This window comes from Neurospora tetraspora (genome assembly GCF_033439725.1).
Source record: "Neurospora tetraspora strain CBS 560.94 chromosome Unknown B0H65scaffold_1, whole genome shotgun sequence".
In the NCBI taxonomy this organism is placed as follows: domain Eukaryota; kingdom Fungi; phylum Ascomycota; class Sordariomycetes; order Sordariales; family Sordariaceae; genus Neurospora; species Neurospora tetraspora.
The window spans coordinates 3261212-3275413 of NW_026944383.1; the positions used below are offsets into that span (position 1 = coordinate 3261212).

The 14202-nt window shown below is 30.3% G+C and overlaps 1 pseudogene across 1 annotated transcript; it reads right to left on the reverse strand.

Moving 5' to 3' along the window:
- Nucleotides 1-6316: 6316 nt before the first annotated feature.
- B0H65DRAFT_t58 lies at nucleotides 6317-6404 on the reverse strand (annotated as a pseudogene). Its single transcript has one exon. The product of its transcript is annotated as a tRNA-OTHER (tRNA).
- Nucleotides 6405-14202: the final 7798 nt, after the last annotated feature.

A 14202-nucleotide genomic window follows, 5' to 3' on the forward strand; every position in this document is an offset into this window, starting at 1 on the left:
ACAGTTCAATAAAAGTAAGACACCGTGCTTCCCCCTCGCTGCACTCTTTCCATCGCTAGTGTCCATAACTCCCGTCTTCGTTGCCTACGATAACCGATAACTTCCGGAAAGGAGACAACCCGACTGGTCCATCACACGCCACCGGTCGTAACGGACAGACATAGACTTCATCACATCACATTTTGCAAAACGCCTCTTCGTTCCAGACAAGAGCTAGGTAGGCAGGCTCGGTAGGGATATCGGGACTGCTATTCGTGCCCCGACGGACACTCACACCGTACAGGATGCACTCCCTTCCGTTCTATCCCATCATCGGGTAACAAGAAAAGGACGATAAAAACAAAGGGTAAGGACGATCTTCACTTCACTTACCTCTACACTTAAGTTTACACTTACACTGTCCCTTCGGCATATGTTTGTTCAACTGGGTCCGGCGGGTCAACCGGAAGTTCGGAACCACATGGACTGGATTAGACTGGATGGGAGATACTGCACTTCTACATAGCTTTTTTTCGCCTCACGATTCCCATCCTCTGGGGTGCGCCATCGTTCTATCTTTCTATCCCATTCCATCACGTCTGTCGATGTGAATTTCGATTTCGATGTCGACGTCGACCGATCTGGAGGTATGTGGTGTTTCGATGCTAAAGGAGTCCAGCATTTTACATCCCTAGACTACATTCCTAGTCGGTACTTACACTTTCAACTATGTATGCATGGATGGATCTGTAGATGTCTGGACTCTGGAGTGCTCAATTTAAAGTACTCACACCGTGAGTACGGAATAACTGTTGATCCCGTCATGACTAAACTTCATTTCCTCCGTCGTTTCTTCTCCTTTTCTCCCACTTTCCTCAGGCCTGGACACTTTGTAGGTACCTTCGATCGTCACGTATGTATGAGGAAACCACGGCACCGGCACTGGCAATGAAGACTAAAGCGGGAGGGGTCCTCTGGTTATCAACTTCAGAATACCACGTCGATCGGATATTGAGAGGAGGTACGGTAGTCGGTAGGCATATAGGTAGGCATTGTATGTAACTGACTGACAGTTCCAAAAATACCAACAGTGCTCGCTCCCTTGGCCGGCCAGAGGCCGCCGCGGTCAATAGAACATTGGTATCCTCCGCGCGCAAGAATACACTTAGGGAAGTTGGCGATGTAGTGAGGTCGGAGGAATGTGGGGATGACAGTGGCACTTGCTTTCTTTGAACTGTTGCTCGCTGTTGACGATGGAGTTGATACTCGATAAATCCGATTATGTCCAGAAAAACTTTTCAGTTGTGCAGTAACAGGGGACACAACTCCGTGGTGGCGGTGATCGGTGATGATGATTTGATAATGTGCTCCATGTCTGGTTCGCCCCATCCCTGTAGGTAAGTAGTATCCCAGAGCCTACGCGTCACCGGCGTCGGCGCCGGCAGCGTCGAGTCTCGATGTCCCAAGGGTATGAGAAAAGGAAAGAAAATGGTACGATTTCCGTATCCCACTCCCACTTTCCCTGTCAATTCGGCATTTGAAAGCCTGGCGGGCCTGGCGAACATGCCTGCCTCACTTCTAAACCTTATACAGTACGGTATTATACCCCTAACCTAACCTGGTCAATATCTCTAGATAGAAATAAATACCTAGTAAGTATTTAAATTTGCCGGCCTCTCGGGCCGTTGAACAATTGCTATGTCTCTAGGGTCCTGGTCTTTGGTGACATCCGAATTGTAGCGGTCAAGCCACGCTGGGCAAGTGATTTGCCTATGATTTTTGACATGGTACGATGGCTGCTTCGGCTCGGGAGGAGCCTTGTCATGGAGCAACGCTTTGGGAATCCAGCCCAGTCCATATGAATACCTAACGTACAGTAGTTAGACACAATGCTCGAAGAGCAAGGAAGTAGCAAATAACCCCCTTCATGCCTCCTGCGCAGTAGGGGAGGTGCAGGGGCAAGGGCAAGGGGGCTTCAGAGGGCAAGTACCGCTAATTCTCATTCAAATCGGATTTATCCCCCACACTATACTAGCCAATTACATCTGGAGAGAGACCTTCATCAACGGGGCATGCAGACCTCAGCAAACCACATAATTAGCCAGGACAGGGGGGGATAAATCCGATTTGAATGAGAATTAGCGGTAGGGCAACCGACCGAACCGAACCGACGACGACCCTTGCTGAGGTGACAGTCTCGATTTCCCAGCAGCTCATCAATGAATGGCCAACCACCGGCTGAAAGTGGGAGAGAGTGGAATTGAGGGGGAGGGGTTGTGATGAAGCAATGTGAGTTCTTGGGGCAGACAAAACACGGTTCTTCCAATGAGCACCCTGGTTCAGGCACGGTTGAAAAGGAGAAAAAGAAAGGAAAGAGATGGGGAAAAGTAAAGTGAGACAGAAAGACGTTACGCTATCAACGGCGCCTAGCGTAGCGTACGATTTTAGTGCTGGACGAGTGGATCGTTGGGGGGTTTTAACGACGAGCTACTCGTCGGTTAGGTATGGAGTCCACCCTCTGGGGGTCTCGCTTACAGCTAGCCAACCGACTCTCATCGTCCCTTTAAGAGTCGGATTTTTTACATGTAACGTACAAGCTCTATAACGGTCAGAATCTTTAACAATCCGTTTCTCTACCAAAACACAAGCAAAAAAGATAGTAAAAGATTCAAATTGTTCGTCTCAATTGCGCGCATTCAACAGTATATTTCTTTTATAATCAAATTATTGTAATATATTATTATAGTATTGTAAAGCCATTGTGGCCTGTGCTTATAATATAATGTCCAACTCCTCCTCTTCCTCCTTCTCCCCTTATGAACTCCTATTATCGCTAAAATCGTCGTTTATAATAATTATTACCCTTATACAGCTTGCGAGCACCTCTAACTTTTTACCCGCTACTATTATAATTACTATAGTAACCTCCTCCTCGTTAAAATTTATATCGATAACCTTCTTGTTCCCTTTTTTAAATATCAAGAGATATTTCAGGCGGTGCCTAGATGTCTCCACGCTATCGTAATACATGCTAAGTCAGGCATAGGCATACTCATCTAAACATATTACAATATATAAGAGTACTCATCCCGTCGGTCTCTATTAAAACTAACGGATTAATTAATTATTACTTTACAACCTATTATTTATCTTACTTACGCTTTATAAAATTGTATATAAAGTTCCAAGTTGAGGCTTTTAATAATTATTATCTTTACTTCCTTTAATAAAATTATCGCCAATCGTTACGTACTATTACTCTATTTAATAACTAATTATTTACTCTCTTATTCTCTATTAATATTACTTATAAAGTACGTTTTCGTATAATAAATAGTACCTATAATTCAATTTCAAACCGACCTTATTATTCTTTATTCTTTTTCTCTCTTCCTTTTGTAAAGGGTGGAAATTTACTCTTTGTTTCAATAATTTTAATACAATTATTAAACTTACTATCCCAAGACTAAATATATTACCTATTCCAACTTTTTAAACTCCCCTTTCTTTACAACTCTTTTATTATCCCTACTAGTCTCGAAATATAATTTTACTATAACAAATAATAATAATTCTATTCTAATTACAATTTTTAAATTATAGAATAACTAATAATTAAATAAGGCGCGGTAAATTATTAACTATACCGTATCCTAAAAGTAATTTTACTATAAAGAACGTCTTTACGCTATTACCTAGGATCTTATTATTAAAGCAACCAAACTTCACCTCAATAAAATAAATTAAATCTTTACTAAAGAAGATTAGGTTACGAAGAACGAGAATTAAAGCTTCAATATAAATTGGGTTATTAATATAAATATAGCCGATAAAGAAATTTAATTTATCCTACGAAAATATCGCCACTTAATTAAAAATTATCCTATCCTAAATTACGAAATTTAACTATTTTCTAAGGATAAAGACAATCAAACCTATTAATTTAAGAAGAAACATCATCGCAATTATATAAATTAATTCAAAACTAATAATCGTAAAATTACTAATAATACAATCAAATAAATTATGAAAATACTAATTCCTCTTAGTACTAACGTATTTAAAATAGGCTCCTAATTTTAATTTCCTAATAATTTCTCTAATATTATTAGAATAACCGACGTTGCTTCTACTAATTTTTTTTTAAATATTATTAAAATAACTAATATTCCTCCTATCGATCCAACTTAAATCCTAATACCGCCTTCCTTACTACTAATTCCGGCCAACCAAAATATTCATCCTATATCTCTGATAGAATCCATTATTTTACACGCGAATTCAATTATATAAATCGTTACTAATCTTACTAAGCAATTTACTACTAACCTGGTTACTATATACTTTACTAATATAATTCAAACGAAGGCATTAATTCAATTCGTAATAAAATGATAATAAGAATATTAATTCAAATAACCCGTTCCGACTATAGCCGATACTTTTCCAATTTATTTCATCAAACCTCCCTAATATATTGTTCGCATTACTTAAAATAATCTAGCTCTAAATACCGTCCGTACTACTAATTAAAATTAGCGTATAATACCACTATATTATAGTACTATAATTAGGGCCCGAAACTTATATATCACTAACGCTACTAATTAATTAAAATATTTTCGTATTAACTATAATAATTGGCAGCCCCTAATAAAAAATGTATAAAATTTACTATTTTTTAACCATTTATCTGTTAAGAAGGACGGAAACTATTATTTAAATATAGATTATTTAGTGATTAATATATTAGTAACCGGGATATATCCTATTTTAATTACATATAATACTATAATACCCGGCTATCCCACTCGTTAATAAATTATATAAACTCCGCCACCCAATTACTATTTCCGCTAATAAATTAAAAATATCGTTCATTAAATTCTTCTACCTTAGGTCTAAACTTCCTAGTATTAAATCCCTAAAATTTCTCCTTAAATATAAAATTTGCCTCTAATTTAATTTTTCGTCTATTAATTATATTAAATTCTTATTTAGCCTATTAACCCGTAATAACCAACAGTATATTTTACTAAATCCCTTTCTATTAACTCTTTCTACTATTCAGTTAATTTTGGTAGTAACAGTATAATATCGGACTCTAGAGCGCTTAATAAAATTATCCTTAATTTATTAAAAAGGATTGATTAATTAGAAAATTAAATTAGCGAACGTTTCTATATATTTAACGGGAATTTTAATAATAAAATTATTCAATAGAAATTCTTTAACGTTAGAGTATTCTATCTTAATACGGATAGAAATAAGAAGAAGAAAGGTATTTATATTAACGGTAAAATTAATATTTATACCAATTACAAATTTTTCTTCAATGCTATTTACGAAGCTTCATTAATTTATACTAAGTATTATGAAGTTATTACTAATAATATTCAAATATTATTACGTAGAGCCACCCTTTCCTAATAGATTAATACGTTTTCTAGCTTTGAATGTAATAAATTTTATAATAATTTTAATAGGATTACCGACACCCTTAATTAAATCTTCGGGGTAACGCCTAATAAAACTTAGAAATAGTTAAATACGTACAAATTCACCGCAGAAATAAATAAGAAAAATAATTACGTTCTACACGATTACTCTATAAAAATATTTATATACATTTGTTTATGGGATAATAGTAATAACTTCTAACTTTATATTCGCTTATAGAATAATTTATATTCAAAATTTAAATTTTATTATGCTAAACTATAATAGGGCGTATAATTTGGCAATTACGTCGACGCTATTATAATAATGATCTTATTCATGCTTGACTGTCTAATTTAATTAGTCGCCTATTTAGGCATGCGGTCCTTCGTCGTTTAAAGCCGGGCGGAAAAACCGTATATCTGAGACTACTACTACGAATACCGGATAAAAACCTCCCGCGTCTTTATATCTAATATTTTCCTTCATTTTATCCCAAGCCTTCCCTTCGTTGTCCTCCTTTAGCTAGCTCTTTTACTCCCACCCTTTCTTTACCGCCCTAGGACCGTCTATCTTTTATAGGGCAATATTTTAGGGAGAGGGAAGAAGGGACTAACGGATTCGATCGGCGTTCTTAAAGTCTTCTTTCGGCCCGAAGGCCCTAATTTCGGAAGCGAGGATAAGTATTACCTTATTTGCTATTAGGGAATTGTACGTTAATTGGGCGGAAAAGCTATCGTACTATTGGACGGGGTAATTTCTTTTATCAAAAAGTAGAGAATCGACTCAAATCCACTTTGGTAGGGTTCCTAGGGTTTTGGACTAGGGAGAGCCCTGTAAGTTTAACGACGTGCTTAGAGTGGGGGAAGAATTCTAAGCCGAAAAGATCGGATGGAAGAGAGGGGAGCAGGATTCGAACCTACAACCTTACGGAAACAACCGCAAGGTAAACTAAGCCCAGATCTTCCCAACTGAGCTATCCCCCCTTGACGCTATTATAGAAAAGGCCGAAGTAGTACGTAGCGAGCTAATCAATCTTTCGAAGGCTTTACACTCTATTTTCTAAATACTTATAAGTACCAATTATAATAAAGGCTCCTTTAATACTACTTTTAACGAAGTATTAGTAAATTTTAGGGAAGTCTTTATTTATTGGGGCGACTACGACAATTCGAAGGATAAAAATAACAAGCGTTTTAATAATTAGGGTTCTAATAATCGGTTTAATAATAAAAAACATAGTAATAAATTTAGAAATAATAAATTTAGTAGTAAATTTAATTAAAATAATTATTATAGTAATTATTCGGGTAATAATAGTATTCGCTTCTATCATTAAAATAAATAGTTCGATAAACAATAATTCTATAAGGACGGCTATTATACTTATACTAATTAAATTAACATCTATATTAATAAATCTAATACTAATAATAGAATATCTAAATTCGAAAGCGAAGGTTATACTTTTATTTATAATTTCGAAGAGGAAGTAGATAATTTTTATATAAATATATCAGCCCTTAAATATAATAATAAATCTTCTACTTATTTTACTAGTCTTATTAATTTCGTTATCTTTATATTTTCTAATAATATTATTCCAATTGCCCGGCCAACGTTTAAATTCGCATACCCGGCCGCTATTCTTAACGGAAACGCTATTAAAAATACCTCCGCTAAGGGCTATATAGTAACCATATTATTAAATCTACTATCCGATCCTAATTTTACGGCGATTCTTAAATATTTAGGAGTAGCTTAAACGTTTTGTAAGTTGTTTAGTTTTTTATTTAAATTTTAAATTACAATTTCGGAAGGTTTCCAGGAAACGTTCGAATAAGTCGGAAAGGTAAAAAATATAAATCATAAAATAAAATTACCCGTATTAATAAATAGTTAGAAGTTGACTTTATTAAATATTATATATAAAAGCTAATATTATTTGCTCGTTTTTACCGAATGTTAAATTATTAAGGCTATTCCTAATATTATATTACGAAATAGAGAATTAAATTTAAAGTAAAATACTTTATATTTATAAATTAATATTAAACCTAGCCCAAATATATTACTAGTTATAGTATACTTTAATTTAGGTTATTCGTTAACTATAGTAAATCGTATATTTATTAAAAAAAATTTACTTAATATTCGGGATTCTTCGATTCTGCCGAACGTTATAAGGGGAATTAATTTAAAAATAATAATTAATATTCTCGCTAAATTTAATTTCTATATAGAAGGAAAAGTTAATAGTATTATAGTTAATAGTTACTTTCAAATATCCGCCTTGGTTATTAATAAATTAGGCCCGAATATATTATTAGGTACCGATTTCCTTTGTTGTTACGGAGTGAAGGTTGATTTTAATATTATTTTTTACTCTTTTCGATCTATTTTTAGTATAAAAGTGTGCGGCGAAGTTTTTTCTAAGAGGAGGTAGGGGAAGATACGCTCGTTGCTAAGATTTTCGCTAAAAATAATATAGTTCTTCTTTTAAATTAATTAAGTATTTTTTTAGCATACTATAATATTTAGTTTAATAATTATCATAATTAAAATAAACGCCCGGTATATAATTTTTATATTTAATATCCTTTTTTATTGGATGTTACTATAGATAGTAAAATACGTAAGGTAATCCTATATTTTAATTAATTTATCGAACCATTTTTTATTTTTATAAGTATTTGAATTAATACAATTATACGCCCTTTGCTTAAAGTTATTAAAAAAGTGATATTTACTAATATTTTAAACGTAATATATTTAACTACAGCAATTTAAGCTGGATTCTCTCCGGAATAGTACGCTATATATATCGATAAAGGTATAAAGGACGATAAGGAAATTATAATTTATAAAGTAATTTTTAACGTCCCGTTTTATAAATTTAATAAATTTAACAATATCGAATTTATTCTTTCTAAAGTAGGTATTAATATTTATAATATTAATCCTAAATTTGCTTAGTAAATTAAGAGCTTCCTAAATAAGTACGTTAACGTTTTTAGAAATAGCGGGATCGTTCTTATAAAGGAGAAGGATGAAATGCGTATTAATTTTGTTGAAGGGTAGTAGAACTAGCGGAGAATTATTAGATTTTACCCTCTCGGAATTAAAGATTGTAAATTCTTTAATAAGGAATACGATAAAATATACGTTTAAAGAAAAATATTTTTTATATTGTAGTCTACGCTTATTATGTACCCCATATTTATTATTTAGTAGAAAGTTAATAGGGTTAATAAGGGTCGTACTGTTATTAACTTCCGATTGTTAAATAGTATTATTATCCTGGATATATATCCGTTATTCGATTAAGAGGATATTATTAACGAAATAGTTAATAAGAAATTCTTCTTTATTTTCGACGCTGCTAGATTTTTCTATTAATTACTTATTTTTATTTATTATTATAACCGTATAGTAGTAATTAGTCTTTGGGGTTTTAAATAATTTAATATCATTCTTATAGATTTTAAGAATTTTCCCGCTTTTGTATTAGATCAATTATTCTTCGATTATTGTTTATTCGTACGAATATATATTAATAATATCATTATTTATAGTACGATTAAAGAAGAGTATTTAAAATATTTAATTATTATTATAAATTTATTTAATAAGTACCGTATATATATTAGCGTTAATACATTTTTCGCTACTTTTCTATCTATTTAATTACTTAGTAATATTATCGACGGCGAAGGTCTTTTGCGTATAGAAAATCGAATTAAGGCGTTCTAAAAGTTTAGCTTTCCGGATACTTTGGATTTTTTAGAAATTTATTTTAGTATAGTTAGTTAGCTATGTAAAGGTATACTTTAGTTCGTAGTTAAAGAAGAATTATTAAATAAGAAGAAGATTAAATTATTAAAATAAATACGAGAATTAGGAGATTTATAATTAAGAGTAATAAAATACGTTTAGAAGGCTTATATTTTCAAAATTAAATTCGAGCCGATTAAGGAAGAATTAGAAGTTTTTCGTAGTATATAGGAAAAGTTATATAATTAAGCGTATTTATTTTACTATAGGAAGAGCGAAGTATTATTTATTAAGATAGATATTAGTAAAAGCGTTTACGGGGTTTACATTTATTTAATTCAAACATATATAAAGTAGCGAATTTATCCTTAATATAAGTAAACTTTCTTTAATTATAATTAAATTAGTTTATTTCCTATTAAAATTAATTATTCCGGCCGAAAAGAAATACGGCTCTATGGAAATCGAAGTTGTAGCGATTATTTAAATTTTACGAAAATTGTATAAAATAGTCCAATTAAACGAATATCGCGCAAATATTATTATTGATTACGCTTTAACTATAGGTATCGTTAAATATACTTTTTTACGTACTATAGATTTAGTTAAAATTAACTCTAAGTTTACTAACGCTATTAATTGAGCTTTTTAATTTAATTTAAATATTTTTTATATTTTAAGCCTATTAAATATCGTTCCCGATACGTTATTAAGGTTGCCAATTATTAAACCCGCTAACGATAATGATATTTCTAATAAGTTTACCGATATTTAATTTTATTTTAATTATTTAGAGGAAATTAACATTTTTACTTTTATATATACGGAAGTTTCTTAGGATACTTATACTATAATTCCTATTATTTCCTTTACTTTTTATGAATAATTAATTAAGGTTTACCCTTCCGATTTTAAGTATAGTAAAGTCCCCTAATTAATTATTAATATTAATTCTCTGAAGTATATTTATATATACTAGTCTAATAAATGTCCTAATTTACGTACTGGTCCTTACTTCTTTAAAAATAACCTCCTATATTATATAAATTATTAAAATAAACGTCGCCTTTATATCCCTCACTCTTACGTATAGAAAATTCTATAATTCGTATATAACGAAAAATACTATTTTAGTATTAATAGGATAATGGACGACCTATTTTACTTCTATATATGTTAAAAGATATAAATAGTTCGGGAGTATATTAAGTACTATAAGGTATATTAGTAGAATTAGTATAATCCTTAGCCAATTTTTAGCGAGCTTATATTAATTCGGACTTTTCATAAGCTATATTATACTATTATGATAAATTTTATTACGGATATATTAATAGTTCTATTGATTAATACGATATAGAATATCGCCGCCTTCGATAAATTTAATACTATATATGCTGTAATTTATAAATTTAATAAGAAGGTAGTTTTATTAATAGGACATTCTATTTACAGCGTACGAAAATAGGCTACCGTGCTATTATAAGCTTTATAGTATTATAATTAGGGTTTATTAGTTATTATAATTAGCGATTGTAATTTAAAGTTCGTTTTTACTATTTGGCGTAGTATTTTTGAAGTATTGGCGGTAAATTTATTATTTTCAATAGCCTATTATACTTAAACCAATAATTAATCCAAATATATTAATTAAATAGCGGAAATAGTAATTCGTATATAGTACGCTATTAATACCCGGGTATAGCCGTTTATATTGGTAGTATTTTAATATAATTTGAATAATATTATTTAAATTATTATTAGTATATTTCCGAACGAATTGGTTTATAATTCTAAGCTTAAATTTATAATTAACCTAATAGTCCCGGATATAGAAGAAGTAACTATAGTGGAATTTTTAGCGCTAGTGCGTTAAGAATTCCAATTGGAAACCGCCGAATTTATTAATAAAGTAAGTATAGTAATTAAAATAAAATATAATATAAAATATTCTCTAATATCGTTTGAAGTTAAAAATAGAATTTATGTTTGCTTTAGTAAAGGTTATTATTTATTAAGTAGTCTGAAGAATAAATAATTAATAGAACGGATAAATCTTAATAAAATTTTAAAGAAGGTTAATCTTTTAATTTATAAATTTAATTTACTTTCTTTATAGTGTATTTATTTAGTGATTTTTATTATATATTTATAGAAGTTAGTTTAAAGTCCTAATCCGTTCGGGAAAGAAGTTCCGCTTCCCTAGTCTATAAAAATTAATAGTTAAGAAGAATAGGAAATTGAAAATTTAGTAGTTAGAAGTTAAGGATTGAAGGACGTTAAGTATTTTATTAAATAGGCATATTATAATAAGGATAATATATAGGAATTATATTCCAAATTAATAAGAAATTTTAAGGAAAAGGTTGAAGAATTCGACGTTGAATAACCGTTGGAGTGACTGTTCCGGGGCACTCGGAGGAAAGTAGTTTAGTATTTAGCTTATAAATAGGGCCGTACCTAATTAACCTTAACGTTTAAGGTAATAATTTTTTTAATAAAAATGGGGGAGAAAAGGCGAAGACTGTTTAATATGGAAGTTTGGAAATATTTTGCTTTTATTATTTTGCTTCTTAATTTTAATTTTATTCTTTTTCCTATTATCTTTATAAATAATTTATTAGGATTAATAAGACTTCGCGCTTCTAAATTCGAAGTCGTAGTAAGACTATTAAATTAATACCGCCGATTTATAGTATATTGGGTATCGTAGGTATTTCTTTCGTTTATTCCTTTACTTTAAATAGGCAATTCTAGTATGCGTATTTAAGGCCGCTAGAATTAGGTAATTACAATTATACTAAGTAATAAGGCAAACGTAATACCCGGCAAGTAATTAAAGGAGTGTAAATTTAAATAGAGTCGAAGGTTCTTAGTATATATATAATTCTTTCGATTTATTTAAAACCTTCCTTCCTTGCTAAAACTTTTTATTTATTCTATTTTTAACCTTTATAAGTAGCCCTATCCTTACAATTGCTCGGTTTTACAGTTGTACTTATTATCTATTATATCTTTTAATTAATCCTTTTACGTTATTTCGCTTTTAATTTTACTTTTACAATAGAGTACGACATTAAAATAACTACTCCGTAGTTTAATTACTTTTACATTAAGGTTATTAATTAGATTGTTTAAAATAGTAATCCGGAAAGCGAATTAAATATGCTAAATAATAACCTCCGCTTAATTACGTTAGTAATCGAGCTAAATAATCGCTTCCTTACTCTTACTAATTCAATTATATACTTTAACCGCTTTTATAAGGAGGGCGTCGAGGATAAGATTATTAATATAGGTTGCAATAGTTTTTATATTATCGTTCTAGCCTTTATTGCTATTAATATTATTATTATAAATAATTAAATTTTTATAACCTTCTTTAATTATATTTACTTTTAATATATAATTAACCGTATTAATAATATAAGCGTTGTTTCGAGCGATTTTAATCCTTATACTTATTTTCCTTCGCGCAATAAAATTTACGCCTTTAGTAATATTATAATTAAAAATACTAAATTCGGTAAAAAAGTTACCCGTCGTTAGGTACCTCCTATAATAATCTAATACTTATTCGTATACTACGATAGTCGCTTCGCCTCCGTTCTTTATAATACTATTAAATATACTAGCGTCTAAATCGATTTAAACTAGGCGATTTTATATACTATTGGTAATTCTAATTACTATAGTATAATAATCTTCGCGTTTCTAAAACTTAATAGCATTATCCCTTATAATATATTCGGTATTTAGTAGGACTATTTTACTAATAATTATAATAATTCTTATACTACAATATATAATTGTTCTACATTATTTACTTTTACCCGAATTAATATAATTTCCTATACTTATAAGGGTATAGTCTTTTAGCGATCTTAATACAACGAGGTCCTATTAACTATTCGTATTGTCAACAACCGTTTTAATAATAGTATCGGTCTTCCTATGTAACCTATTTATTCTATCAGTTACGTAATCAACCTTAACGATTTCGAATTCTACAATACGCAAGAGCAGTATTAATTCGGCTACCTTACTAAGCGTAAACGTAATACTCTCTATAATCCTATAATCTTAACTAATATTATAAACGTTAAACCTTCCTTAATTTATAAAAATCTGCGCAAGCCCTTCGCTAACGCTACTAAGGCTCGCATCCATACAGGAAAAATTATTAAAAAAAACTCGGTCGGTAAAATCTACCCAACTAAAAATATAGTAGTTTTTATATTTAACGAAAATTATAAGATATCTGACCTTATAATAAATATGGATCTTTAGAAATTGTATAATAAAGTTAATATTATTATTTAAGATTACTATAATAAAGTTAAGAAATACGAGAGTAAATGTACTAACTTATAGGCGTTCTTTTAAACCGTATTATACTATAATATAAAAATAGCCCTACAGAAAGTTATTAAATTGCGTAACGATAATAACCCTATATTCGTTAATTATATCCTTTCCCGCGCTTCATTATTCGCCCTCTAATATTATAATGATAAAGGTAATTTTCATAAATAAATTAATAATTTCCTAGCGTGCTTAAAATATTTATACTATGCGTAAATTAATATAGTTAGAAATAAGCGCATTATTAATATTATTATTAATATTCCCGTTGGATCTGCTAACTATATTAGTATTTCTGCTAAATTTAAATAAATTTTATCTTTTTTATAGGATGAGTTAGTTAATTCCAACTACTATTAATTAATTGTAATAGAGGAGCTATATAATAAAATAGCTAAAATAAATAAAGAGATAAAGGAAATACGAATTTAGTACGTTTAATATTAGACTTCTATTCCCTATAGCCTTTAATTAAACGTATTGCCGATTCTTATATTAATTTACTTTATTCGTTCTAATATATTACTATATATTATTCGATTTAATATAATATCCGCCTAATTTACCTCCCGCTTTAGTACTTTATTCAGAATCTATTTACTTTATTATTAAATACTGGAGATTTAGCGAACTAAAAAAGATTCC